This window comes from Hyla sarda, unplaced genomic scaffold (genome assembly GCF_029499605.1).
Source record: "Hyla sarda isolate aHylSar1 unplaced genomic scaffold, aHylSar1.hap1 scaffold_412, whole genome shotgun sequence".
NCBI lineage: Eukaryota > Metazoa > Chordata > Amphibia > Anura > Hylidae > Hyla > Hyla sarda.
In genome coordinates this window covers 154,664-181,172 of record NW_026610427.1, presented here as the reverse complement: position 1 = coordinate 181,172, position 26,509 = coordinate 154,664, and the positions used below count along the sequence as shown (strand labels likewise).

General features: G+C 46.4%; 8 non-coding genes and 4 pseudogenes across 8 annotated transcripts; all 12 read left to right on the top strand.

Moving 5' to 3' along the window:
* Nucleotides 1-1,058: 1,058 nt before the first annotated feature.
* LOC130333493 (U2 spliceosomal RNA) lies at nucleotides 1,059-1,249 on the top strand. The gene has a single exon (XR_008875668.1). It is a non-coding gene; the product is annotated as a U2 spliceosomal RNA (small nuclear RNA).
* Nucleotides 1,250-3,327: 2,078 nt separating this feature from the next.
* Nucleotides 3,328-3,518, top strand: LOC130333492 (U2 spliceosomal RNA). Its single transcript, XR_008875667.1, has one exon. It is a non-coding gene; the product is annotated as a U2 spliceosomal RNA (small nuclear RNA).
* A 2,075-nt stretch (nucleotides 3,519-5,593) lies between these two features.
* LOC130333560 (U2 spliceosomal RNA) lies at nucleotides 5,594-5,753 on the top strand (annotated as a pseudogene).
* Nucleotides 5,754-6,445: 692 nt separating this feature from the next.
* On the top strand, nucleotides 6,446-6,621 carry LOC130333553 (U2 spliceosomal RNA; annotated as a pseudogene).
* A 3,642-nt stretch (nucleotides 6,622-10,263) lies between these two features.
* On the top strand, nucleotides 10,264-10,455 carry LOC130333552 (U2 spliceosomal RNA). Its single transcript, XR_008875721.1, has one exon. It is a non-coding gene; the product is annotated as a U2 spliceosomal RNA (small nuclear RNA).
* Nucleotides 10,456-12,535: 2,080 nt separating this feature from the next.
* LOC130333549 (U2 spliceosomal RNA) lies at nucleotides 12,536-12,726 on the top strand. The gene has a single exon (XR_008875719.1). It is a non-coding gene; the product is annotated as a U2 spliceosomal RNA (small nuclear RNA).
* Nucleotides 12,727-14,816: 2,090 nt separating this feature from the next.
* On the top strand, nucleotides 14,817-15,007 carry LOC130333491 (U2 spliceosomal RNA). Its single transcript, XR_008875666.1, has one exon. It is a non-coding gene; the product is annotated as a U2 spliceosomal RNA (small nuclear RNA).
* Nucleotides 15,008-17,098: 2,091 nt separating this feature from the next.
* Nucleotides 17,099-17,289, top strand: LOC130333490 (U2 spliceosomal RNA). Its single transcript, XR_008875665.1, has one exon. It is a non-coding gene; the product is annotated as a U2 spliceosomal RNA (small nuclear RNA).
* A 2,092-nt stretch (nucleotides 17,290-19,381) lies between these two features.
* Nucleotides 19,382-19,572, top strand: LOC130333488 (U2 spliceosomal RNA). Its single transcript, XR_008875664.1, has one exon. It is a non-coding gene; the product is annotated as a U2 spliceosomal RNA (small nuclear RNA).
* A 2,073-nt stretch (nucleotides 19,573-21,645) lies between these two features.
* Nucleotides 21,646-21,836, top strand: LOC130333487 (U2 spliceosomal RNA). The gene has a single exon (XR_008875663.1). It is a non-coding gene; the product is annotated as a U2 spliceosomal RNA (small nuclear RNA).
* Nucleotides 21,837-23,936: 2,100 nt separating this feature from the next.
* Nucleotides 23,937-24,096, top strand: LOC130333559 (U2 spliceosomal RNA; annotated as a pseudogene).
* Nucleotides 24,097-24,786: 690 nt separating this feature from the next.
* LOC130333554 (U2 spliceosomal RNA) lies at nucleotides 24,787-24,957 on the top strand (annotated as a pseudogene).
* Nucleotides 24,958-26,509: the final 1,552 nt, after the last annotated feature.

Here is a 26,509-nt window from a genome sequence, read left to right as displayed (position 1 = left end):
TATGCATTAGACGAAAAAAAAGAAGAAAAAGAAGAATAATACGCCCAGAAAAGAGGCGAAAAGGAGAAAAACGTAAAAAAACGTGAAAAAAAAGTAAGAGGAAGAGAAGGGAAAAAAAGGTGGAAATGGGTTTAAAAGTGATTTCGGCGGAGAAATATATATATATATATATATATATATATATATGCGCACACACACACATAGATATAAACGTATTCTCCGTTGAGATATTGCAGCCGCTGCTGTGTCCAGGCCCAGGAGCCTTAGCACTGTGCTGTGATGTCACTCAATACCACTGACATCACTAGGTGTAAACAACATCTCTCCTTTGCTGTGTATGTGACTATGGAGCTGTTTGGTGATGTCGTCTATTACGGCCTTCATAGAAGCAACAGGAGATTGTTGCATCCATCTTGAACCCTCAGAACTACAGTGCTATGATGTCACTCACTTCCACAGGCCTTGCAGAGTGTAAACAACAACAACCCAGCTTTGTTGTGTATGTAACCAAAGGGATTTGTGATGTCACCTAGAACCTTCACAGCAGCGACAGCTTTATGAGGAGCATCAGCACTGCTCTGCCTGAGCAGAACCATCACCGCCATAGGTTGTCAAATAACCCGGATTTAACCCACACAGGTAAGTCCAATGGGGTGCAGGCATGTCCTCTATGCTTACAGCTTCCCGTGGGTGTTGGTTTGATACCGTTTGGGGACAGCCAAGGAGGCATCTGCAGGCAACAAAGGTAGGTGTGTGCTTGTGTGTGTGTTTCCTATGCAGATCCTAAGCCCAGTGTCACATGCAAGTAGGAGGAGTAAGAAGGGTTCCTGGCAAATCCGGGTTATGGATTGCATTTAAAAAGGCCCCGTGGGAGTGCAATGGGCCCCTGTCTTGCTGCTTAGCAATAATGGTATGGGTTTAGGTTCTGCTGTGTGTACTGGTGGTTGACTGCCCCCCAGCCCAGAGTGTGCATGGAAAATTGTCTGGCAGCCTCCCTGACAGCAAGCAGTGATAGTGCCCATGAAGGGGACCTTGTTGGGCCCGCCCCTTTCACGGTTATCGCTTCTCGGCCTTTTGGCTAAGATCAAGTGTAGTATCTGTTCTTATCAGTTTAATATCTGATACGTCCCCTATCTGGGGACCATATATTAAATGGATTTTTGAGAACGGGGGCCGATTTCGAAGCTTGCTTCCGTCGCCCTATGCATTGACCCGATATGGCAGTATCTTCGGGTACAGTGCACCACCCCCTTACAGGGTTAAAAAGAAAGATTCCTACTTTCATTGCTACCTGCTTGCTGGCTAGCCAGCTAGCCAGCCCTGTGGGCCTTGCTGCTGCTGCAGCCAAAAAACAAAAGGTGGTGCTGCTGCTGCTTCTGCTGCTTCTGCTTCTGCTTGTGTCTGGCCCCTGTTGGAGCGTCCAGGCACAGGACTTCTGCTGCTGCTGACTAAATGGCCTCCTTAATTGGATCATTTGAGTAGCCAGCACACCTGTGCAGGTAGGGCATGACATGATAGGCAGCTGCCTTGATAGCGGGTGGGTGCTGAATGTTCCTAATTGACAAAATAAGATTAATGCTTATGAAGAAATATAAAATCTCATCCCTTCCCCAATATCGCGCCACACCCCTACCCCTTAATTCCCTGGTTGAACGTGATGGACATATGTCTTTTTTCGACCGTACTAACTATGTAACTATGTAACATAACATGGGGGGGGGGGTCTCCTGGCTGTTCACACAGGTGTGTCATTGCTGTACATTGACCATGCATTGCTTCTGTGGTATTGCAAAGGCAAAGACAAATGCTTCCAGCCATCCATTGCACTAATGGATTGGTCATCAGCTGGCTGTCTATGTCCCGCATCAATATAGACCAAAGTACAGAGGGTTAGGCTATGCTATTGTGCACCTACCTGATGCATCAGAAGGTGCGAGGCCCTTGCTAAATTCTGTGCACAGACTTTGAGATCTATGCTTTAGACTGTATCTAAACCTGCTCCAACATGGACTGACATTCTGGCCTACTTTCAGCCGATGCGACTTGTCTGTCGCTGAACAGTCGCTTTTTATGTATTCAGCACCTATGTATAATGTTGTAAAAATGCTCTAGAAGCTAAAGTCGCAGAAATGTCACACATATTTGGCCTGCAACTTTCTGTGCGACAAATTCAGACAGGAAAAATCAGTATAAATCCTTAGAAAATTATCCCCCAGTGTCTCCATCTGCTGGCGGTATTGAATAAGCATTGCTGCACTGATGGGGTATGCATTAGACGAAAAAAAAGAAGAAAAAGAAGAATAATACGCCCAGAAAAGAGGCGAAAAGGAGAAAAACGTAAAAAAACGTGAAAAAAAAGTAAGAGGAAGAGAAGGGAAAAAAAGGTGGAAATGGGTTTAAAAGTGATTTCGGCGGAGAAATATATATATATATATATATATATATATATATATATGCGCACACACACACATAGATATAAACGTATTCTCCGTTGAGATATTGCAGCCGCTGCTGTGTCCAGGCCCAGGAGCCTTAGCACTGTGCTGTGATGTCACTCAATACCACTGACATCACTAGGTGTAAACAACATCTCTCCTTTGCTGTGTATGTGACTATGGAGCTGTTTGGTGATGTCGTCTATTACGGCCTTCATAGAAGCAACAGGAGATTGTTGCATCCATCTTGAACCCTCAGAACTACAGTGCTATGATGTCACTCACTTCCACAGGCCTTGCAGAGTGTAAACAACAACAACCCAGCTTTGTTGTGTATGTAACCAAAGGGATTTGTGATGTCACCTAGAACCTTCACAGCAGCGACAGCTTTATGAGGAGCATCAGCACTGCTCTGCCTGAGCAGAACCATCACCGCCATAGGTTGTCAAATAACCCGGATTTAACCCACACAGGTAAGTCCAATGGGGTGCAGGCATGTCCTCTATGCTTACAGCTTCCCGTGGGTGTTGGTTTGATACCGTTTGGGGACAGCCAAGGAGGCATCTGCAGGCAACAAAGGTAGGTGTGTGCTTGTGTGTGTGTTTCCTATGCAGATCCTAAGCCCAGTGTCACATGCAAGTAGGAGGAGTAAGAAGGGTTCCTGGCAAATCCGGGTTATGGATTGCATTTAAAAAGGCCCCGTGGGAGTGCAATGGGCCCCTGTCTTGCTGCTTAGCAATAATGGTATGGGTTTAGGTTCTGCTGTGTGTACTGGTGGTTGACTGCCCCCCAGCCCAGAGTGTGCATGGAAAATTGTCTGGCAGCCTCCCTGACAGCAAGCAGTGATAGTGCCCATGAAGGGGACCTTGTTGGGCCCGCCCCTTTCACGGTTATCGCTTCTCGGCCTTTTGGCTAAGATCAAGTGTAGTATCTGTTCTTATCAGTTTAATATCTGATACGTCCCCTATCTGGGGACCATATATTAAATGGATTTTTGAGAACGGGGGCCGATTTCGAAGCTTGCTTCCGTCGCCCTATGCATTGACCCGATATGGCAGTATCTTCGGGTACAGTGCACCACCCCCTTACAGGGTTAAAAAGAAAGATTCCTACTTTCATTGCTACCTGCTTGCTGGCTAGCCAGCTAGCCAGCCCTGTGGGCCTTGCTGCTGCTGCAGCCAAAAAACAAAAGGTGGTGCTGCTGCTGCTTCTGCTGCTTCTGCTTCTGCTTGTGTCTGGCCCCTGTTGGAGCGTCCAGGCACAGGACTTCTGCTGCTGCTGACTAAATGGCCTCCTTAATTGGATCATTTGAGTAGCCAGCACACCTGTGCAGGTAGGGCATGACATGATAGGCAGCTGCCTTGATAGCGGGTGGGTGCTGAATGTTCCTAATTGACAAAATAAGATTAATGCTTATGAAGAAATATAAAATCTCATCCCTTCCCCAATATCGCGCCACACCCCTACCCCTTAATTCCCTGGTTGAACGTGATGGACATATGTCTTTTTTCGACCGTACTAACTATGTAACTATGTAACATAACATGGGGGGGGGGGTCTCCTGGCTGTTCACACAGGTGTGTCATTGCTGTACATTGACCATGCATTGCTTCTGTGGTATTGCAAAGGCAAAGACAAATGCTTCCAGCCATCCATTGCACTAATGGATTGGTCATCAGCTGGCTGTCTATGTCCCGCATCAATATAGACCAAAGTACAGAGGGTTAGGCTATGCTATTGTGCACCTACCTGATGCATCAGAAGGTGCGAGGCCCTTGCTAAATTCTGTGCACAGACTTTGAGATCTATGCTTTAGACTGTATCTAAACCTGCTCCAACATGGACTGACATTCTGGCCTACTTTCAGCCGATGCGACTTGTCTGTCGCTGAACAGTCGCTTTTTATGTATTCAGCACCTATGTATAATGTTGTAAAAATGCTCTAGAAGCTAAAGTCGCAGAAATGTCACACATATTTGGCCTGCAACTTTCTGTGCGACAAATTCAGACAGGAAAAATCAGTATAAATCCTTAGAAAATTATCCCCCAGTGTCTCCATCTGCTGGCGGTATTGAATAAGCATTGCTGCACTGATGGGGTATGCATTAGACGAAAAAAAAGAAGAAAAAGAAGAATAATACGCCCAGAAAAGAGGCGAAAAGGAGAAAAACGTAAAAAAACGTGAAAAAAAAGTAAGAGGAAGAGAAGGGAAAAAAAGGTGGAAATGGGTTTAAAAGTGATTTCGGCGGAGAAATATATATATATATATATATATATATATATATATATATATGCGCACACACACACATAGATATAAACGTATTCTCCGTTGAGATATTGCAGCCGCTGCTGTGTCCAGGCCCAGGAGCCTTAGCACTGTGCTGTGATGTCACTCAATACCACTGACATCACTAGGTGTAAACAACATCTCTCCTTTGCTGTGTATGTGACTATGGAGCTGTTTGGTGATGTCGTCTATTACGGCCTTCATAGAAGCAACAGGAGATTGTTGCATCCATCTTGAACCCTCAGAACTACAGTGCTATGATGTCACTCACTTCCACAGGCCTTGCAGAGTGTAAACAACAACAACCCAGCTTTGTTGTGTATGTAACCAAAGGGATTTGTGATGTCACCTAGAACCTTCACAGCAGCTTATGAGGAGCATCAGCACTGCTCTGCCTGAGCAGAACCATCACCGCCATAGGTTGTCAAATAACCCGGATTTAACCCACACAGGTAAGTCCAATGGGGTGCAGGCATGTCCTCTATGCTTACAGCTTCCCGTGGGTGTTGGTTTGATACCGTTTGGGGACAGCCAAGGAGGCATCTGCAGGCAACAAAGGTAGGTGTGTGCTTGTGTGTGTGTTTCCTATGCAGATCCTAAGCCCAGTGTCACATGCAAGTAGGAGGAGTAAGAAGGGTTCCTGGCAAATCCGGGTTATGGATTGCATTTAAAAAGGCCCCGTGGGAGTGCAATGGGCCCCTGTCTTGCTGCTTAGCAATAATGGTATGGGTTTAGGTTCTGCTGTGTGTACTGGTGGTTGACTGCCCCCCAGCCCAGAGTGTGCATGGAAAATTGTCTGGCAGCCTCCCTGACAGCAAGCAGTGATAGTGCCCATGAAGGGGACCTTGTTGGGCCCGCCCCTTTCACGGTTATCGCTTCTCGGCCTTTTGGCTAAGATCAAGTGTAGTATCTGTTCTTATCAGTTTTCATGCTGGTGGGGATGGGTGCTGCATGGAGGATGCAGGTGTACCAGGGCTTTCCGGGGCTGGTTCTGAGGAATCAGCTCGACGGCTGCCCCGATGTGACCTGTTCCCTCCGGGTCTCGCCATGAGGCTGAGAGGGTCTAGAGCCGAGGTACTTTTGTGCCTCGGGGAGTGGTGACCCCGAGGTGCCGAAACTCACTGGGAGAATAGACTCACTGAGTTGAAGCACGGGCACCATAATCTCTTCACCTTGTGGCACTCACCTCTTGATTCCCGGCCTTCTGGCTAGGATCAGAGAAATTTTTATAGATCCGGCCGGATGTCCGGGCAGTATATCTGCACACATTCACTTATTTATTTCTTTTTTTGTCTCACTGTGTCACTTTTTGCGTGTTGTGTGTTCACAGGATTTGTCAGGATGCGGTAGCCCTTCTGGGTGTCCCTCCTGGCGGTCTAGGGGAGGTGTGTGTGGCCATTAGGTTCCGCACCTCCCTGCAAACACCCCGGGTACTCCTGCTTTGGCAGGGTACCTACCGTAATCGGCTCTGCGGGCAGATACCTTGGCTAACGCCAAGGGGGATGCCGGGAGCATTTGTGGTCCCCTAGTAGCTTCGGCGAAAAGGGACATCGAACCTGGAACCTCGCAGGTACCTTTTGGTCCGGAGGCGAAGGGTAAGGTTTGTTGGGGGGCCTCTCTCCTATCGGAGAAGGGCTTGCGATAGACCGCATCCTTTGTGCACGTTTTTTTTTAGTGTAACACGTTTGCACTTTTTCTTGCACTTTGGGTGAATCGAAAGCACGTTCCTCGGCTTTAAAAAAAAAATCTGTTCTTATCAGTTTAATATCTGATACGTCCCCTATCTGGGGACCATATATTAAATGGATTTTTGAGAACGGGGGCCGATTTCGAAGCTTGCTTCCGTCGCCCTATGCATTGACCCGATATGGCAGTATCTTCGGGTACAGTGCACCACCCCCTTACAGGGTTAAAAAGAAAGATTCCTACTTTCATTGCTACCTGCTTGCTGGCTAGCCAGCTAGCCAGCCCTGTGGGCCTTGCTGCTGCTGCAGCCAAAAAACAAAAGGTGGTGCTGCTGCTGCTTCTGCTGCTTCTGCTTCTGCTTGTGTCTGGCCCCTGTTGGAGCGTCCAGGCACAGGACTTCTGCTGCTGCTGACTAAATGGCCTCCTTAATTGGATCATTTGAGTAGCCAGCACACCTGTGCAGGTAGGGCATGACATGATAGGCAGCTGCCTTGATAGCGGGTGGGTGCTGAATGTTCCTAATTGACAAAATAAGATTAATGCTTATGAAGAAATATAAAATCTCATCCCTTCCCCAATATCGCGCCACACCCCTACCCCTTAATTCCCTGGTTGAACGTGATGGACATATGTCTTTTTTCGACCGTACTAACTATGTAACTATGTAACATAACATGGGGGGGGGGGGTCTCCTGGCTGTTCACACAGGTGTGTCATTGCTGTACATTGACCATGCATTGCTTCTGTGGTATTGCAAAGGCAAAGACAAATGCTTCCAGCCATCCATTGCACTAATGGATTGGTCATCAGCTGGCTGTCTATGTCCCGCATCAATATAGACCAAAGTACAGAGGGTTAGGCTATGCTATTGTGCACCTACCTGATGCATCAGAAGGTGCGAGGCCCTTGCTAAATTCTGTGCACAGACTTTGAGATCTATGCTTTAGACTGTATCTAAACCTGCTCCAACATGGACTGACATTCTGGCCTACTTTCAGCCGATGCGACTTGTCTGTCGCTGAACAGTCGCTTTTTATGTATTCAGCACCTATGTATAATGTTGTAAAAATGCTCTAGAAGCTAAAGTCGCAGAAATGTCACACATATTTGGCCTGCAACTTTCTGTGCGACAAATTCAGACAGGAAAAATCAGTATAAATCCTTAGAAAATTATCCCCCAGTGTCTCCATCTGCTGGCGGTATTGAATAAGCATTGCTGCACTGATGGGGTATGCATTAGACGAAAAAAAAGAAGAAAAAGAAGAATAATACGCCCAGAAAAGAGGCGAAAAGGAGAAAAACGTAAAAAAACGTGAAAAAAAAAGTAAGAGGAAGAGAAGGGAAAAAAAGGTGGAAATGGGTTTAAAAGTGATTTCGGCGGAGAAATATATATATATATATATATATATATATATATATATATATATATATGCGCACACACACACATAGATATAAACGTATTCTCCGTTGAGATATTGCAGCCGCTGCTGTGTCCAGGCCCAGGAGCCTTAGCACTGTGCTGTGATGTCACTCAATACCACTGACATCACTAGGTGTAAACAACATCTCTCCTTTGCTGTGTATGTGACTATGGAGCTGTTTGGTGATGTCGTCTATTACGGCCTTCATAGAAGCAACAGGAGATTGTTGCATCCATCTTGAACCCTCAGAACTACAGTGCTATGATGTCACTCACTTCCACAGGCCTTGCAGAGTGTAAACAACAACAACCCAGCTTTGTTGTGTATGTAACCAAAGGGATTTGTGATGTCACCTAGAACCTTCACAGCAGCGACAGCTTTATGAGGAGCATCAGCACTGCTCTGCCTGAGCAGAACCATCACCGCCATAGGTTGTCAAATAACCCGGATTTAACCCACACAGGTAAGTCCAATGGGGTGCAGGCATGTCCTCTATGCTTACAGCTTCCCGTGGGTGTTGGTTTGATACCGTTTGGGGACAGCCAAGGAGGCATCTGCAGGCAACAAAGGTAGGTGTGTGCTTGTGTGTGTGTTTCCTATGCAGATCCTAAGCCCAGTGTCACATGCAAGTAGGAGGAGTAAGAAGGGTTCCTGGCAAATCCGGGTTATGGATTGCATTTAAAAAGGCCCCGTGGGAGTGCAATGGGCCCCTGTCTTGCTGCTTAGCAATAATGGTATGGGTTTAGGTTCTGCTGTGTGTACTGGTGGTTGACTGCCCCCCAGCCCAGAGTGTGCATGGAAAATTGTCTGGCAGCCTCCCTGACAGCAAGCAGTGATAGTGCCCATGAAGGGGACCTTGTTGGGCCCGCCCCTTTCACGGTTATCGCTTCTCGGCCTTTTGGCTAAGATCAAGTGTAGTTCTGCTCACTTGGTCTGGCCAGAGGGTGTCTGGGGTACCCGGCTCCTTTGCCTGGGGGGATCGTCCTTCTTAACGGAGGGACTTCACCCCCCTGCTGCTATCAGGGAGCCGGCTTAGTCCCCAGACAACGGGAGGCGATCCCCACCTACCTACTTCGGTGGGGGAGGTGTCTGGACATCATGGACATGGAGGAAGATTGCGGTTTTTCTTCGGAAGGCGTGCCGCCTTTTGCGAGACTTCGGAATGGAGTTCGTATTTCCCTGCTCGATGTCCGGAAGAAGGAAAGAGGCCTTGTCTTTGTCGTGGAAGAAGTGCTGTTTAAGTTGCTGGAAGTCAAGAGGGAGCAAATCCTATCCATGCTTGAGTTTCCCAGAAGTGGATACTACGACGTGGTGCTGGCTTCTGAAGAGGACTATGAGTCATTTTGGAACATATTGCAGCAAAAGAAGGTATGTCCGGTTTTGGAAGGGGTGGAGATAGTTCCACATTTCCCACGTAGAGAACGATTGGTGACTATAAGGATGTATAGCCCATATACTTCGGAGGAGGATATCGTTACCTTTTTGTCTCGATTCTGTGACAGTGTTCTGCCTAAAGGCAAGGTATTTAATCAATATGGACTATGGACCACCAAGTGGAGGTTCCATGTGAAATTTAAAATGGCAGATGGCAAGTTAGTGATCCCCCCAGGACGGTTTAAAATTGGTTCTGTGAACGGGGATCTGTATTTTTCTGGCATGCAAGATTTTTGCCGCAAATGTAAACAGTACGGTCACAGAAAGGAGGATTGCACGTTTTTGTGGTGTTTCAAGTGTCAAGAGGAGGGTCACGACGTGGAAAATTGTCAAAAGAAAAGGAAATGCCATCTGTGTGGTGAGGAGGGCCATCTGCTTGGCTCGTGTCCTAAGAAAAAGTCTGAGAAAAATTCAGAGAAAAAGGAAGCTGTAAAAAGAAGTAGAGAGGAACCAGCTGAAGTGAAAGAACCAGAAGTGGAGCAGGTTCCAACTAGAAGACCTACAGAGCAGAAGAAGAAGAGAGAGGAGGAAGTGTATGTGCCAGTGCAGTATTTTGGTGTGCTTGGTGGTTTGTTGGAAAATTTGTCGGAAGCAGAAAGAAAAACGTTTGACAAAGATATGATGGATCTAAAGATAGGCTTGAAGAACCGGGAGGAAGAAGCTCGGGATAAAGTCTATTTTTCTTTCAAGGCAGACATGAACCGTTTTGTTGAAACGTATAAAATTCCAGGCTGGTTAGCGTCTCAAGTTAAGAAAGATATAGCAAATGGCAATATCAGTCGAGGACTGATAGACTTTCTAATGGTGTTTGCATGGAGGAAGGGGATGACCTTCTAATTTGGTTTTGCTTAATTAGAAAGTAATGTTTGGTTTTGCTATTTTATGTTGTTTCTTATTTTGTTTTTAAATGTTCTATTTTGTTCCATTAGTGTTTAAGAAAAGAAATAAAAACATGTTACCTGATGATGAACACAAAATTGAGTTCCAAATAAGATCTTGGAACTCTGAGTGAGTTCTGAGGGCTAACTTAAAAAAAAAATCTGTTCTTATCAGTTTAATATCTGATACGTCCCCTATCTGGGGACCATATATTAAATGGATTTTTGAGAACGGGGGCCGATTTCGAAGCTTGCTTCCGTCGCCCTATGCATTGACCCGATATGGCAGTATCTTCGGGTACAGTGCACCACCCCCTTACAGGGTTAAAAAGAAAGATTCCTACTTTCATTGCTACCTGCTTGCTGGCTAGCCAGCTAGCCAGCCCTGTGGGCCTTGCTGCTGCTGCAGCCAAAAAACAAAAGGTGGTGCTGCTGCTGCTTCTGCTGCTTCTGCTTCTGCTTGTGTCTGGCCCCTGTTGGAGCGTCCAGGCACAGGACTTCTGCTGCTGCTGACTAAATGGCCTCCTTAATTGGATCATTTGAGTAGCCAGCACACCTGTGCAGGTAGGGCATGACATGATAGGCAGCTGCCTTGATAGCGGGTGGGTGCTGAATGTTCCTAATTGACAAAATAAGATTAATGCTTATGAAGAAATATAAAATCTCATCCCTTCCCCAATATCGCGCCACACCCCTACCCCTTAATTCCCTGGTTGAACGTGATGGACATATGTCTTTTTTCGACCATACTAACTATGTAACTATGTAACATAACATGGGGGGGGGGGTCTCCTGGCTGTTCACACAGGTGTGTCATTGCTGTACATTGACCATGCATTGCTTCTGTGGTATTGCAAAGGCAAAGACAAATGCTTCCAGCCATCCATTGCACTAATGGATTGGTCATCAGCTGGCTGTCTATGTCCCGCATCAATATAGACCAAAGTACAGAGGGTTAGGCTATGCTATTGTGCACCTACCTGATGCATCAGAAGGTGCGAGGCCCTTGCTAAATTCTGTGCACAGACTTTGAGATCTATGCTTTAGACTGTATCTAAACCTGCTCCAACATGGACTGACATTCTGGCCTACTTTCAGCCGATGCGACTTGTCTGTCGCTGAACAGTCGCTTTTTATGTATTCAGCACCTATGTATAATGTTGTAAAAATGCTCTAGAAGCTAAAGTCGCAGAAATGTCACACATATTTGGCCTGCAACTTTCTGTGCGACAAATTCAGACAGGAAAAATCAGTATAAATCCTTAGAAAATTATCCCCCAGTGTCTCCATCTGCTGGCGGTATTGAATAAGCATTGCTGCACTGATGGGGTATGCATTAGACGAAAAAAAAGAAGAAAAAGAAGAATAATACGCCCAGAAAAGAGGCGAAAAGGAGAAAAACGTAAAAAAACGTGAAAAAAAAGTAAGAGGAAGAGAAGGGAAAAAAAGGTGGAAATGGGTTTAAAAGTGATTTCGGCGGAGAAATATATATATATATATATATATATATATATATATATATGCGCACACACACACATAGATATAAACGTATTCTCCGTTGAGATATTGCAGCCGCTGCTGTGTCCAGGCCCAGGAGCCTTAGCACTGTGCTGTGATGTCACTCAATACCACTGACATCACTAGGTGTAAACAACATCTCTCCTTTGCTGTGTATGTGACTATGGAGCTGTTTGGTGATGTCGTCTATTACGGCCTTCATAGAAGCAACAGGAGATTGTTGCATCCATCTTGAACCCTCAGAACTACAGTGCTATGATGTCACTCACTTCCACAGGCCTTGCAGAGTGTAAACAACAACAACCCAGCTTTGTTGTGTATGTAACCAAAGGGATTTGTGATGTCACCTAGAACCTTCACAGCAGCGACAGCTTTATGAGGAGCATCAGCACTGCTCTGCCTGAGCAGAACCATCACCGCCATAGGTTGTCAAATAACCCGGATTTAACCCACACAGGTAAGTCCAATGGGGTGCAGGCATGTCCTCTATGCTTACAGCTTCCCGTGGGTGTTGGTTTGATACCGTTTGGGGACAGCCAAGGAGGCATCTGCAGGCAACAAAGGTAGGTGTGTGCTTGTGTGTGTGTTTCCTATGCAGATCCTAAGCCCAGTGTCACATGCAAGTAGGAGGAGTAAGAAGGGTTCCTGGCAAATCCGGGTTATGGATTGCATTTAAAAAGGCCCCGTGGGAGTGCAATGGGCCCCTGTCTTGCTGCTTAGCAATAATGGTATGGGTTTAGGTTCTGCTGTGTGTACTGGTGGTTGACTGCCCCCCAGCCCAGAGTGTGCATGGAAAATTGTCTGGCAGCCTCCCTGACAGCAAGCAGTGATAGTGCCCATGAAGGGGACCTTGTTGGGCCCGCCCCTTTCACGGTTATCGCTTCTCGGCCTTTTGGCTAAGATCAAGTGTAGTATCTGTTCTTATCAGTTTAATATCCGATACGTCCCCTATCTGGGGACCATATATTAAATGGATTTTTGAGAACGGGGGCCGATTTCGAAGCTTGGTTCCGTCGCCCTATGCATTGACCCGATATGGCAGTATCTTCGGGTACAGTGCACCACCCCCTTACAGGGTTAAAAAGAAAGATTCCTACTTTCATTGCTACCTGCTTGCTGGCTAGCCAGCTAGCCAGCCCTGTGGGCCTTGCTGCTGCTGCAGCCAAAAAACAAAAGGTGGTGCTGCTGCTGCTTCTGCTGCTTCTGCTTCTGCTTGTGTCTGGCCCCTGTTGGAGCGTCCAGGCACAGGACTTCTGCTGCTGCTGACTAAATGGCCTCCTTAATTGGATCATTTGAGTAGCCAGCACACCTGTGCAGGTAGGGCATGACATGATAGGCAGCTGCCTTGATAGCGGGTGGGTGCTGAATGTTCCTAATTGACAAAATAAGATTAATGCTTATGAAGAAATATAAAATCTCATCCCTTCCCCAATATCGCGCCACACCCCTACCCCTTAATTCCCTGGTTGAACGTGATGGACATATGTCTTTTTTCGACCGTACTAACTATGTAACTATGTAACATAACATGGGGGGGGGGGTCTCCTGGCTGTTCACACAGGTGTGTCATTGCTGTACATTGACCATGCATTGCTTCTGTGGTATTGCAAAGGCAAAGACAAATGCTTCCAGCCATCCATTGCACTAATGGATTGGTCATCAGCTGGCTGTCTATGTCCCGCATCAATATAGACCAAAGTACAGAGGGTTAGGCTATGCTATTGTGCACCTACCTGATGCATCAGAAGGTGCGAGGCCCTTGCTAAATTCTGTGCACAGACTTTGAGATCTATGCTTTAGACTGTATCTAAACCTGCTCCAACATGGACTGACATTCTGGCCTACTTTCAGCCGATGCGACTTGTCTGTCGCTGAACAGTCGCTTTTTATGTATTCAGCACCTATGTATAATGTTGTAAAAATGCTCTAGAAGCTAAAGTCGCAGAAATGTCACACATATTTGGCCTGCAACTTTCTGTGCGACAAATTCAGACAGGAAAAATCAGTATAAATCCTTAGAAAATTATCCCCCAGTGTCTCCATCTGCTGGCGGTATTGAATAAGCATTGCTGCACTGATGGGGTATGCATTAGACGAAAAAAAAGAAGAAAAAGAAGAATAATACGCCCAGAAAAGAGGCGAAAAGGAGAAAAACGTAAAAAAACGTGAAAAAAAAGTAAGAGGAAGAGAAGGGAAAAAAAGGTGGAAATGGGTTTAAAAGTGATTTCGGCGGAGAAATATATATATATATATATATATATATATATATATATATATATATATATGCGCACACACACACATAGATATAAACGTATTCTCCGTTGAGATATTGCAGCCGCTGCTGTGTCCAGGCCCAGGAGCCTTAGCACTGTGCTGTGATGTCACTCAATACCACTGACATCACTAGGTGTAAACAACATCTCTCCTTTGCTGTGTATGTGACTATGGAGCTGTTTGGTGATGTCGTCTATTACGGCCTTCATAGAAGCAACAGGAGATTGTTGCATCCATCTTGAACCCTCAGAACTACAGTGCTATGATGTCACTCACTTCCACAGGCCTTGCAGAGTGTAAACAACAACAACCCAGCTTTGTTGTGTATGTAACCAAAGGGATTTGTGATGTCACCTAGAACCTTCACAGCAGCGACAGCTTTATGAGGAGCATCAGCACTGCTCTGCCTGAGCAGAACCATCACCGCCATAGGTTGTCAAATAACCCGGATTTAACCCACACAGGTAAGTCCAATGGGGTGCAGGCATGTCCTCTATGCTTACAGCTTCCCGTGGGTGTTGGTTTGATACCGTTTGGGGACAGCCAAGGAGGCATCTGCAGGCAACAAAGGTAGGTGTGTGCTTGTGTGTGTGTTTCCTATGCAGATCCTAAGCCCAGTGTCACATGCAAGTAGGAGGAGTAAGAAGGGTTCCTGGCAAATCCGGGTTATGGATTGCATTTAAAAAGGCCCCGTGGGAGTGCAATGGGCCCCTGTCTTGCTGCTTAGCAATAATGGTATGGGTTTAGGTTCTGCTGTGTGTACTGGTGGTTGACTGCCCCCCAGCCCAGAGTGTGCATGGAAAATTGTCTGGCAGCCTCCCTGACAGCAAGCAGTGATAGTGCCCATGAAGGGGACCTTGTTGGGCCCGCCCCTTTCACGGTTATCGCTTCTCGGCCTTTTGGCTAAGATCAAGTGTAGTATCTGTTCTTATCAGTTTAATATCTGATACGTCCCCTATCTGGGGACCATATATTAAATGGATTTTTGAGAACGGGGGCCGATTTCGAAGCTTGCTTCCGTCGCCCTATGCATTGACCCGATATGGCAGTATCTTCGGGTACAGTGCACCACCCCCTTACAGGGTTAAAAAGAAAGATTCCTACTTTCATTGCTACCTGCTTGCTGGCTAGCCAGCTAGCCAGCCCTGTGGGCCTTGCTGCTGCTGCAGCCAAAAAACAAAAGGTGGTGCTGCTGCTGCTTCTGCTGCTTCTGCTTCTGCTTGTGTCTGGCCCCTGTTGAAGCGTCCAGGCACAGGACTTCTGCTGCTGCTGACTAAATGGCCTCCTTAATTGGATCATTTGAGTAGCCAGCACACCTGTGCAGGTAGGGCATGACATGATAGGCAGCTGCCTTGATAGCGGGTGGGTGCTGAATGTTCCTAATTGACAAAATAAGATTAATGCTTATGAAGAAATATAAAATCTCATCCCTTCCCCAATATCGCGCCACACCCCTACCCCTTAATTCCCTGGTTGAACGTGATGGACATATGTCTTTTTTCGACCGTACTAACTATGTAACTATGTAACATAACATGGGGGGGGGGTCTCCTGGCTGTTCACACAGGTGTGTCATTGCTGTACATTGACCATGCATTGCTTCTGTGGTATTGCAAAGGCAAAGACAAATGCTTCCAGCCATCCATTGCACTAATGGATTGGTCATCAGCTGGCTGTCTATGTCCCGCATCAATATAGACCAAAGTACAGAGGGTTAGGCTATGCTATTGTGCACCTACCTGATGCATCAGAAGGTGCGAGGCCCTTGCTAAATTCTGTGCACAGACTTTGAGATCTATGCTTTAGACTGTATCTAAACCTGCTCCAACATGGACTGACATTCTGGCCTACTTTCAGCCGATGCGACTTGTCTGTCGCTGAACAGTCGCTTTTTATGTATTCAGCACCTATGTATAATGTTGTAAAAATGCTCTAGAAGCTAAAGTCGCAGAAATGTCACACATATTTGGCCTGCAACTTTCTGTGCGACAAATTCAGACAGGAAAAATCAGTATAAATCCTTAGAAAATTATCCCCCAGTGTCTCCATCTGCTGGCGGTATTGAATAAGCATTGCTGCACTGATGGGGTATGCATTAGACGAAAAAAAAGAAGAAAAAGAAGAATAATACGCCCAGAAAAGAGGCGAAAAGGAGAAAAACGTAAAAAAACGTGAAAAAAAAGTAAGAGGAAGAGAAGGGAAAAAAAGGTGGAAATGGGTTTAAAAGTGATTTCGGCGGAGAAATATATATATATATATATATATATATATATATATATATATATATATATATGCGCACACACACACATAGATATAAACGTATTCTCCGTTGAGATATTGCAGCCGCTGCTGTGTCCAGGCCCAGGAGCCTTAGCACTGTGCTGTGATGTCACTCAATACCACTGACATCACTAGGTGTAAACAACATCTCTCCTTTGCTGTGTATGTGACTATGGAGCTGTTTGGTGATGTCGTCTATTACGGCCTTCATAGAAGCAACAGGAGATTGTTGCATCCATCTTGAACCCTCAGAACTACAGTGCTATGATGTCACTCACTTCCACAGGCCTTGCAGAGTGTAAACAACAACAACCCAGCTTTGTTGTGTATGTAACCAAAGGGATTTGTGATGTCACCTAGAACCTTCACAGCAGCGACAGCTTTATGAGGAGCATCAGCACTGCTCTGCCTGAGCAGAACCATCACCGCCATAGGTTGTCAAATAACCCGGATTTAACCCACACAGGTAAGTCCAATGGGGTGCAGGCATGTCCTCTATGCTTACAGCTTCCCGTGGGTGTTGGTTTGATACCGTTTGGGGACAGCCAAGGAGGCATCTGCAGGCAACAAAGGTAGGTGTGTGCTTGTGTGTGTGTTTCCTATGCAGATCCTAAGCCCAGTGTCACATGCAAGTAGGAGGAGTAAGAAGGGTTCCTGGCAAATCCGGGTTATGGATTGCATTTAAAAAGGCCCCGTGGGAGTGCAATGGGCCCCTGTCTTGCTGCTTAGCAATAATGGTATGGGTTTAGGTTCTGCTGTGTGTACTGGTGGTTGACTGCCCCCCAGCCCAGAGTGTGCATGGAAAATTGTCTGGCAGCCTCCCTGACAGCAAGCAGTGATAGTGCCCATGAAGGGGACCTTGTTGGGCCCGCCCCTTTCACGGTTATCGCTTCTCGGCCTTTTGGCTAAGATCAAGTGTAGTATCTGTTCTTATCAGTTTAATATCTGATACGTCCCCTATCTGGGGACCATATATTAAATGGATTTTTGAGAACGGGGGCCGATTTCGAAGCTTGCTTCCGTCGCCCTATGCATTGACCCGATATGGCAGTATCTTCGGGTACAGTGCACCACCCCCTTACAGGGTTAAAAAGAAAGATTCCTACTTTCATTGCTACCTGCTTGCTGGCTAGCCAGCTAGCCAGCCCTGTGGGCCTTGCTGCTGCTGCAGCCAAAAAACAAAAGGTGGTGCTGCTGCTGCTTCTGCTGCTTCTGCTTCTGCTTGTGTCTGGCCCCTGTTGGAGCGTCCAGGCACAGGACTTCTGCTGCTGCTGACTAAATGGCCTCCTTAATTGGATCATTTGAGTAGCCAGCACACCTGTGCAGGTAGGGCATGACATGATAGGCAGCTGCCTTGATAGCGGGTGGGTGCTGAATGTTCCTAATTGACAAAATAAGATTAATGCTTATGAAGAAATATAAAATCTCATCCCTTCCCCAATATCGCGCCACACCCCTACCCCTTAATTCCCTGGTTGAACGTGATGGACATATGTCTTTTTTCGACCGTACTAACTATGTAACTATGTAACATAACATGGGGGGGGGGGGGTCTCCTGGCTGTTCACACAGGTGTGTCATTGCTGTACATTGACCATGCATTGCTTCTGTGGTATTGCAAAGGCAAAGACAAATGCTTCCAGCCATCCATTGCACTAATGGATTGGTCATCAGCTGGCTGTCTATGTCCCGCATCAATATAGACCAAAGTACAGAGGGTTAGGCTATGCTATTGTGCACCTACCTGATGCATCAGAAGGTGCGAGGCCCTTGCTAAATTCTGTGCACAGACTTTGAGATCTATGCTTTAGACTGTATCTAAACCTGCTCCAACATGGACTGACATTCTGGCCTACTTTCAGCCGATGCGACTTGTCTGTCGCTGAACAGTCGCTTTTTATGTATTCAGCACCTATGTATAATGTTGTAAAAATGCTCTAGAAGCTAAAGTCGCAGAAATGTCACACATATTTGGCCTGCAACTTTCTGTGCGACAAATTCAGACAGGAAAAATCAGTATAAATCCTTAGAAAATTATCCCCCAGTGTCTCCATCTGCTGGCGGTATTGAATAAGCATTGCTGCACTGATGGGGTATGCATTAGACGAAAAAAAAGAAGAAAAAGAAGAATAATACGCCCAGAAAAGAGGCGAAAAGGAGAAAAACGTAAAAAAACGTGAAAAAAAAGTAAGAGGAAGAGAAGGGAAAAAAAGGTGGAAATGGGTTTAAAAGTGATTTCGGCGGAGAAATATATATATATATATATATATATATATATATATATATATATATATATGCGCACACACACACATAGATATAAACGTATTCTCCGTTGAGATATTGCAGCCGCTGCTGTGTCCAGGCCCAGGAGCCTTAGCACTGTGCTGTGATGTCACTCAATACCACTGACATCACTAGGTGTAAACAACATCTCTCCTTTGCTGTGTATGTGACTATGGAGCTGTTTGGTGATGTCGTCTATTACGGCCTTCATAGAAGCAACAGGAGATTGTTGCATCCATCTTGAACCCTCAGAACTACAGTGCTATGATGTCACTCACTTCCACAGGCCTTGCAGAGTGTAAACAACAACAACCCAGCTTTGTTGTGTATGTAACCAAAGGGATTTGTGATGTCACCTAGAACCTTCACAGCAGCGACAGCTTTATGAGGAGCATCAGCACTGCTCTGCCTGAGCAGAACCATCACCGCCATAGGTTGTCAAATAACCCGGATTTAACCCACACAGGTAAGTCCAATGGGGTGCAGGCATGTCCTCTATGCTTACAGCTTCCCGTGGGTGTTGGTTTGATACCGTTTGGGGACAGCCAAGGAGGCATCTGCAGGCAACAAAGGTAGGTGTGTGCTTGTGTGTGTGTTTCCTATGCAGATCCTAAGCCCAGTGTCACATGCAAGTAGGAGGAGTAAGAAGGGTTCCTGGCAAATCCGGGTTATGGATTGCATTTAAAAAGGCCCCGTGGGAGTGCAATGGGCCCCTGTCTTGCTGCTTAGCAATAATGGTATGGGTTTAGGTTCTGCTGTGTGTACTGGTGGTTGACTGCCCCCCAGCCCAGAGTGTGCATGGAAAATTGTCTGGCAGCCTCCCTGACAGCAAGCAGTGATAGTGCCCATGAAGGGGACCTTGTTGGGCCCGCCCCTTTCACGGTTATCGCTTCTCGGCCTTTTGGCTAAGATCAAGTGTAGTATCTGTTCTTATCAGTTTAATATCTGATACGTCCCCTATCTGGGGACCATATATTAAATGGATTTTTGAGAACGGGGGCCGATTTCGAAGCTTGCTTCCGTCGCCCTATGCATTGACCCGATATGGCAGTATCTTCGGGTACAGTGCACCACCCCCTTACAGGGTTAAAAAGAAAGATTCCTACTTTCATTGCTACCTGCTTGCTGGCTAGCCAGCTAGCCAGCCCTGTGGGCCTTGCTGCTGCTGCAGCCAAAAAACAAAAGGTGGTGCTGCTGCTGCTTCTGCTGCTTCTGCTTCTGCTTGTGTCTGGCCCCTGTTGGAGCGTCCAGGCACAGGACTTCTGCTGCTGCTGACTAAATGGCCTCCTTAATTGGATCATTTGAGTAGCCAGCACACCTGTGCAGGTAGGGCATGACATGATAGGCAGCTGCCTTGATAGCGGGTGGGTGCTGAATGTTCCTAATTGACAAAATAAGATTAATGCTTATGAAGAAATATAAAATCTCATCCCTTCCCCAATATCGCGCCACACCCCTACCCCTTAATTCCCTGGTTGAACGTGATGGACATATGTCTTTTTTCGACCGTACTAACTATGTAACTATGTAACATAACATGGGGGGGGTCTCCTGGCTGTTCACACAGGTGTGTCATTGCTGTACATTGACCATGCATTGCTTCTGTGGTATTGCAAAGGCAAAGACAAATGCTTCCAGCCATCCATTGCACTAATGGATTGGTCATCAGCTGGCTGTCTATGTCCCGCATCAATATAGACCAAAGTACAGAGGGTTAGGCTATGCTATTGTGCACCTACCTGATGCATCAGAAGGTGCGAGGCCCTTGCTAAATTCTGTGCACAGACTTTGAGATCTATGCTTTAGACTGTATCTAAACCTGCTCCAACATGGACTGACATTCTGGCCTACTTTCAGCCGATGCGACTTGTCTGTCGCTGAACAGTCGCTTTTTATGTATTCAGCACCTATGTATAATGTTGTAAAAATGCTCTAGAAGCTAAAGTCGCAGAAATGTCACACATATTTGGCCTGCAACTTTCTGTGCGACAAATTCAGACAGGAAAAATCAGTATAAATCCTTAGAAAATTATCCCCCAGTGTCTCCATCTGCTGGCGGTATTGAATAAGCATTGCTGCACTGATGGGGTATGCATTAGACGAAAAAAAAGAAGAAAAAGAAGAATAATACGCCCAGAAAAGAGGCGAAAAGGAGAAAAACGTAAAAAAACGTGAAAAAAAAGTAAGAGGAAGAGAAGGGAAAAAAAGGTGGAAATGGGTTTAAAAGTGATTTCGGCGGAGAAATATATATATATATATATATATATATATATATATGCGCACACACACACATAGATATAAACGTATTCTCCGTTGAGATATTGCAGCCGCTGCTGTGTCCAGGCCCAGGAGCCTTAGCACTGTGCTGTGATGTCACTCAATACCACTGACATCACTAGGTGTAAACAACATCTCTCCTTTGCTGTGTATGTGACTATGGAGCTGTTTGGTGATGTCGTCTATTATGGCCTTCATAGAAGCAACAGGAGATTGTTGCATCCATCTAGAACCCTCAGAACTACAGTGCTATGATGTCACTCACTTCCACAGGCCTTGCAGAGTGTAAACAACAACAACCCAGCTTTGTTGTGTATGTAACCATAGGGATTTGTGATGTCACCTAGAACCTTCACAGCAGCGACAGCTTTATGAGGAGCATCAGCACTGCTCTGCCTGAGCAGAACCATCACCGCCATAGGTTGTCAAATAACCCGGATTTAACCCACACAGGTAAGTCCAATGGGGTGCAGGCATGTCCTCTATGCTTACAGCTTCCCGTGGGTGTTGGTTTGATACCGTTTGGGGACAGCCAAGGAGGCATCTGCAGGCAACAAAGGTAGGTGTGTGCTTGTGTGTGTGTTTCCTATGCAGATCCTAAGCCCAGTGTCACATGCAAGTAGGAGGAGTAAGAAGGGTTCCTGGCAAATCCGGGTTATGGATTGCATTTAAAAAGGCCCCGTGGGAGTGCAATGGGCCCCTGTCTTGCTGCTTAGCAATAATGGTATGGGTTTAGGTTCTGCTGTGTGTACTGGTGGTTGACTGCCCCCCAGCCCAGAGTGTGCATGGAAAATTGTCTGGCAGCCTCCCTGACAGCAAGCAGTGATAGTGCCCATGAAGGGGACCTTGTTGGGCCCGCCCCTTTCACGGTTATCGCTTCTCGGCCTTTTGGCTAAGATCAAGTGTAGTATCTGTTCTTATCAGTTTAATATCTGATACGTCCCCTATCTGGGGACCATATATTAAATGGATTTTTGAGAACGGGGGCCGATTTCGAAGCTTGCTTCCGTCGCCCTATGCATTGACCCGATATGGCAGTATCTTCGGGTACAGTGCACCACCCCCTTACAGGGTTAAAAAGAAAGATTCCTACTTTCATTGCTACCTGCTTGCTGGCTAGCCAGCTAGCCAGCCCTGTGGGCCTTGCTGCTGCTGCAGCCAAAAAACAAAAGGTGGTGCTGCTGCTGCTTCTGCTGCTTCTGCTTCTGCTTGTGTCTGGCCCCTGTTGGAGCGTCCAGGCACAGGACTTCTGCTGCTGCTGACTAAATGGCCTCCTTAATTGGATCATTTGAGTAGCCAGCACACCTGTGCAGGTAGGGCATGACATGATAGGCAGCTGCCTTGATAGCGGGTGGGTGCTGAATGTTCCTAATTGACAAAATAAGATTAATGCTTATGAAGAAATATAAAATCTCATCCCTTCCCCAATATCGCGCCACACCCCTACCCCTTAATTCCCTGGTTGAACGTGATGGACATATGTCTTTTTTCGACCGTACTAACTATGTAACTATGTAACATAACATGGGGGGGGGGGGGGGGGGGGGTCTCCTGGCTGTTCACACAGGTGTGTCATTGCTGTACATTGACCATGCATTGCTTCTGTGGTATTGCAAAGGCAAAGACAAATGCTTCCAGCCATCCATTGCACTAATGGATTGGTCATCAGCTGGCTGTCTATGTCCCGCATCAATATAGACCAAAGTACAGAGGGTTAGGCTATGCTATTGTGCACCTACCTGATGCATCAGAAGGTGCGAGGCCCTTGCTAAATTCTGTGCACAGACTTTGAGATCTATGCTTTAGACTGTATCTAAACCTGCTCCAACATGGACTGACATTCTGGCCTACTTTCAGCCGATGCGACTTGTCTGTCGCTGAACAGTCGCTTTTTATGTATTCAGCACCTATGTATAATGTTGTAAAAATGCTCTAGAAGCTAAAGTCGCAGAAATGTCACACATATTTGGCCTGCAACTTTCTGTGCGACAAATTCAGACAGGAAAAATCAGTATAAATCCTTAGAAAATTATCCCCCAGTGTCTCCATCTGCTGGCGGTATTGAATAAGCATTGCTGCACTGATGGGGTATGCATTAGACGAAAAAAAAGAAGAAAAAGAAGAATAATACGCCCAGAAAAGAGGCGAAAAGGAGAAAAACGTAAAAAAACGTGAAAAAAAAGTAAGAGGAAGAGAAGGGAAAAAAAGGTGGAAATGGGTTTAAAAGTGATTTCGGCGGAGAAATATATATATATATATATATATATATATATATATATATATATATATATGCGCACACACACACATAGATATAAACGTATTCTCCGTTGAGATATTGCAGCCGCTGCTGTGTCCAGGCCCAGGAGCCTTAGCACTGTGCTGTGATGTCACTCAATACCACTGACATCACTAGGTGTAAACAACATCTCTCCTTTGCTGTGTATGTGACTATGGAGCTGTTTGGTGATGTCGTCTATTACGGCCTTCATAGAAGCAACAGGAGATTGTTGCATCCATCTTGAACCCTCAGAACTACAGTGCTATGATGTCACTCACTTCCACAGGCCTTGCAGAGTGTAAACAACAACAACCCAGCTTTGTTGTGTATGTAACCAAAGGGATTTGTGATGTCACCTAGAACCTTCACAGCAGCGACAGCTTTATGAGGAGCATCAGCACTGCTCTGCCTGAGCAGAACCATCACCGCCATAGGTTGTCAAATAACCCGGATTTAACCCACACAGGTAAGTCCAATGGGGTGCAGGCATGTCCTCTATGCTTACAGCTTCCCGTGGGTGTTGGTTTGATACCGTTTGGGGACAGCCAAGGAGGCATCTGCAGGCAACAAAGGTAGGTGTGTGCTTGTGTGTGTGTTTCCTATGCAGATCCTAAGCCCAGTGTCACATGCAAGTAGGAGGAGTAAGAAGGGTTCCTGGCAAATCCGGGTTATGGATTGCATTTAAAAAGGCCCCGTGGGAGTGCAATGGGCCCCTGTCTTGCTGCTTAGCAATAATGGTATGGGTTTAGGTTCTGCTGTGTGTACTGGTGGTTGACTGCCCCCCAGCCCAGAGTGTGCATGGAAAATTGTCTGGCAGCCTCCCTGACAGCAAGCAGTGATAGTGCCCATGAAGGGGACCTTGTTGGGCCCGCCCCTTTCACGGTTATCGCTTCTCGGCCTTTTGGCTAAGATCAAGTGTAGTATCTGTTCTTATCAGTTTTCATGCTGGTGGGGATGGGTGCTGCATGGAGGATGCAGGTGTACCAGGGCTTTCCGGGGCTGGTTCTGAGGAATCAGCTCGACGGCTGCCCCGATGTGACCTGTTCCCTCCGGGTCTCGCCATGAGGCTGAGAGGGTCTAGAGCCGAGGTACTTTTGTGCCTCGGGGAGTGGTGACCCCGAGGTGCCGAAACTCACTGGGAGAATAGGCTCACTGAGTTGAAGCACGGGCACCATAATCTCTTCACCTTGTGGCACTCACCTCTTGATTCCCGGCCTTCTGGCTAGGATCAGAGAAATTTTTATAGATCCGGCCGGATGTCCGGGCAGTATATCTGCACACATTCACTTATTTATTTCTTTTTTGTCTCACTGTGTCACTTTTTGCGTGTTGTGTGTTCACAGGATTTGTCAGGATGCGGTAGCCCTTCTGGGTGTCCCTCCTGGCGGTCTAGGGGAGGTGTGTGTGGCCATTAGGTTCCGCACCTCCCTGCAAACACCCCGGGTACTCCTGCTTTGGCAGGGTACCTACCGTAATCGGCTCTGCGGGCAGATACCTTGGCCAACGCCAAGGGGGATGCCGGGAGCATTTGTGGTCCCCTAGTAGCTTCGGCGAAAAGGGACATCGAACCTGGAACCTCGCAGGTACCTTTTGGTCCGGAGGTGAAGGGTAAGGTTTGTTGGGGGGCCTCTCTCCTATCGGAGAAGGGCTTGCGATAGACCGCATCCTTTGTGCACGTTTTTTTTAGTGTAACACGTTTGCACTTTTTCTTGCACTTTGGGTGAATCGAAAGCACGTTCCTCGGCTTTAAAAATCTGTTCTTATCAGTTTAATATCTGATACGTCCCCTATCTGGGGACCATATATTAAATGGATTTTTGAGAACGGGGGCCGATTTCGAAGCTTGCTTCCGTCGCCCTATGCATTGACCCGATATGGCAGTATCTTCGGGTACAGTGCACCACCCCCTTACAGGGTTAAAAAGAAAGATTCCTACTTTCATTGCTACCTGCTTGCTGGCTAGCCAGCTAGCCAGCCCTGTGGGCCTTGCTGCTGCTGCAGCCAAAAAACAAAAGGTGGTGCTGCTGCTGCTTCTGCTGCTTCTGCTTCTGCTTGTGTCTGGCCCCTGTTGAAGCGTCCAGGCACAGGACTTCTGCTGCTGCTGACTAAATGGCCTCCTTAATTGGATCATTTGAGTAGCCAGCACACCTGTGCAGGTAGGGCATGACATGATAGGCAGCTGCCTTGATAGCGGGTGGGTGCTGAATGTTCCTAATTGACAAAATAAGATTAATGCTTATGAAGAAATATAAAATCTCATCCCTTCCCCAATATCGCGCCACACCCCTACCCCTTAATTCCCTGGTTGAACGTGATGGACATATGTCTTTTTTCGACCGTACTAACTATGTAACTATGTAACATAACATGGGGGGGGGGGTCTCCTGGCTGTTCACACAGGTGTGTCATTGCTGTACATTGACCATGCATTGCTTCTGTGGTATTGCAAAGGCAAAGACAAATGCTTCCAGCCATCCATTGCACTAATGGATTGGTCATCAGCTGGCTGTCTATGTCCCGCATCAATATAGACCAAAGTACAGAGGGTTAGGCTATGCTATTGTGCACCTACCTGATGCATCAGAAGGTGCGAGGCCCTTGCTAAATTCTGTGCACAGACTTTGAGATCTATGCTTTAGACTGTATCTAAACCTGCTCCAACATGGACTGACATTCTGGCCTACTTTCAGCCGATGCGACTTGTCTGTCGCTGAACAGTCGCTTTTTATGTATTCAGCACCTATGTATAATGTTGTAAAAATGCTCTAGAAGCTAAAGTCGCAGAAATGTCACACATATTTGGCCTGCAACTTTCTGTGCGACAAATTCAGACAGGAAAAATCAGTATAAATCCTTAGAAAATTATCCCCCAGTGTCTCCATCTGCTGGCGGTATTGAATAAGCATTGCTGCACTGATGGGGTATGCATTAGACGAAAAAAAAGAAGAAAAAGAAGAATAATACGCCCAGAAAAGAGGCGAAAAGGAGAAAAACGTAAAAAAACGTGAAAAAAAAGTAAGAGGAAGAGAAGGGAAAAAAAGGTGGAAATGGGTTTAAAAGTGATTTCGGCGGAGAAATATATATATATATATATATATATATATATATATATATATATGCGCACACACACACATAGATATAAACGTATTCTCCGTTGAGATATTGCAGCCGCTGCTGTGTCCAGGCCCAGGAGCCTTAGCACTGTGCTGTGATGTCACTCAATACCACTGACATCACTAGGTGTAAACAACATCTCTCCTTTGCTGTGTATGTGACTATGGAGCTGTTTGGTGATGTCGTCTATTACGGCCTTCATAGAAGCAACAGGAGATTGTTGCATCCATCTTGAACCCTCAGAACTACAGTGCTATGATGTCACTCACTTCCACAGGCCTTGCAGAGTGTAAACAACAACAACCCAGCTTTGTTGTGTATGTAACCAAAGGGATTTGTGATGT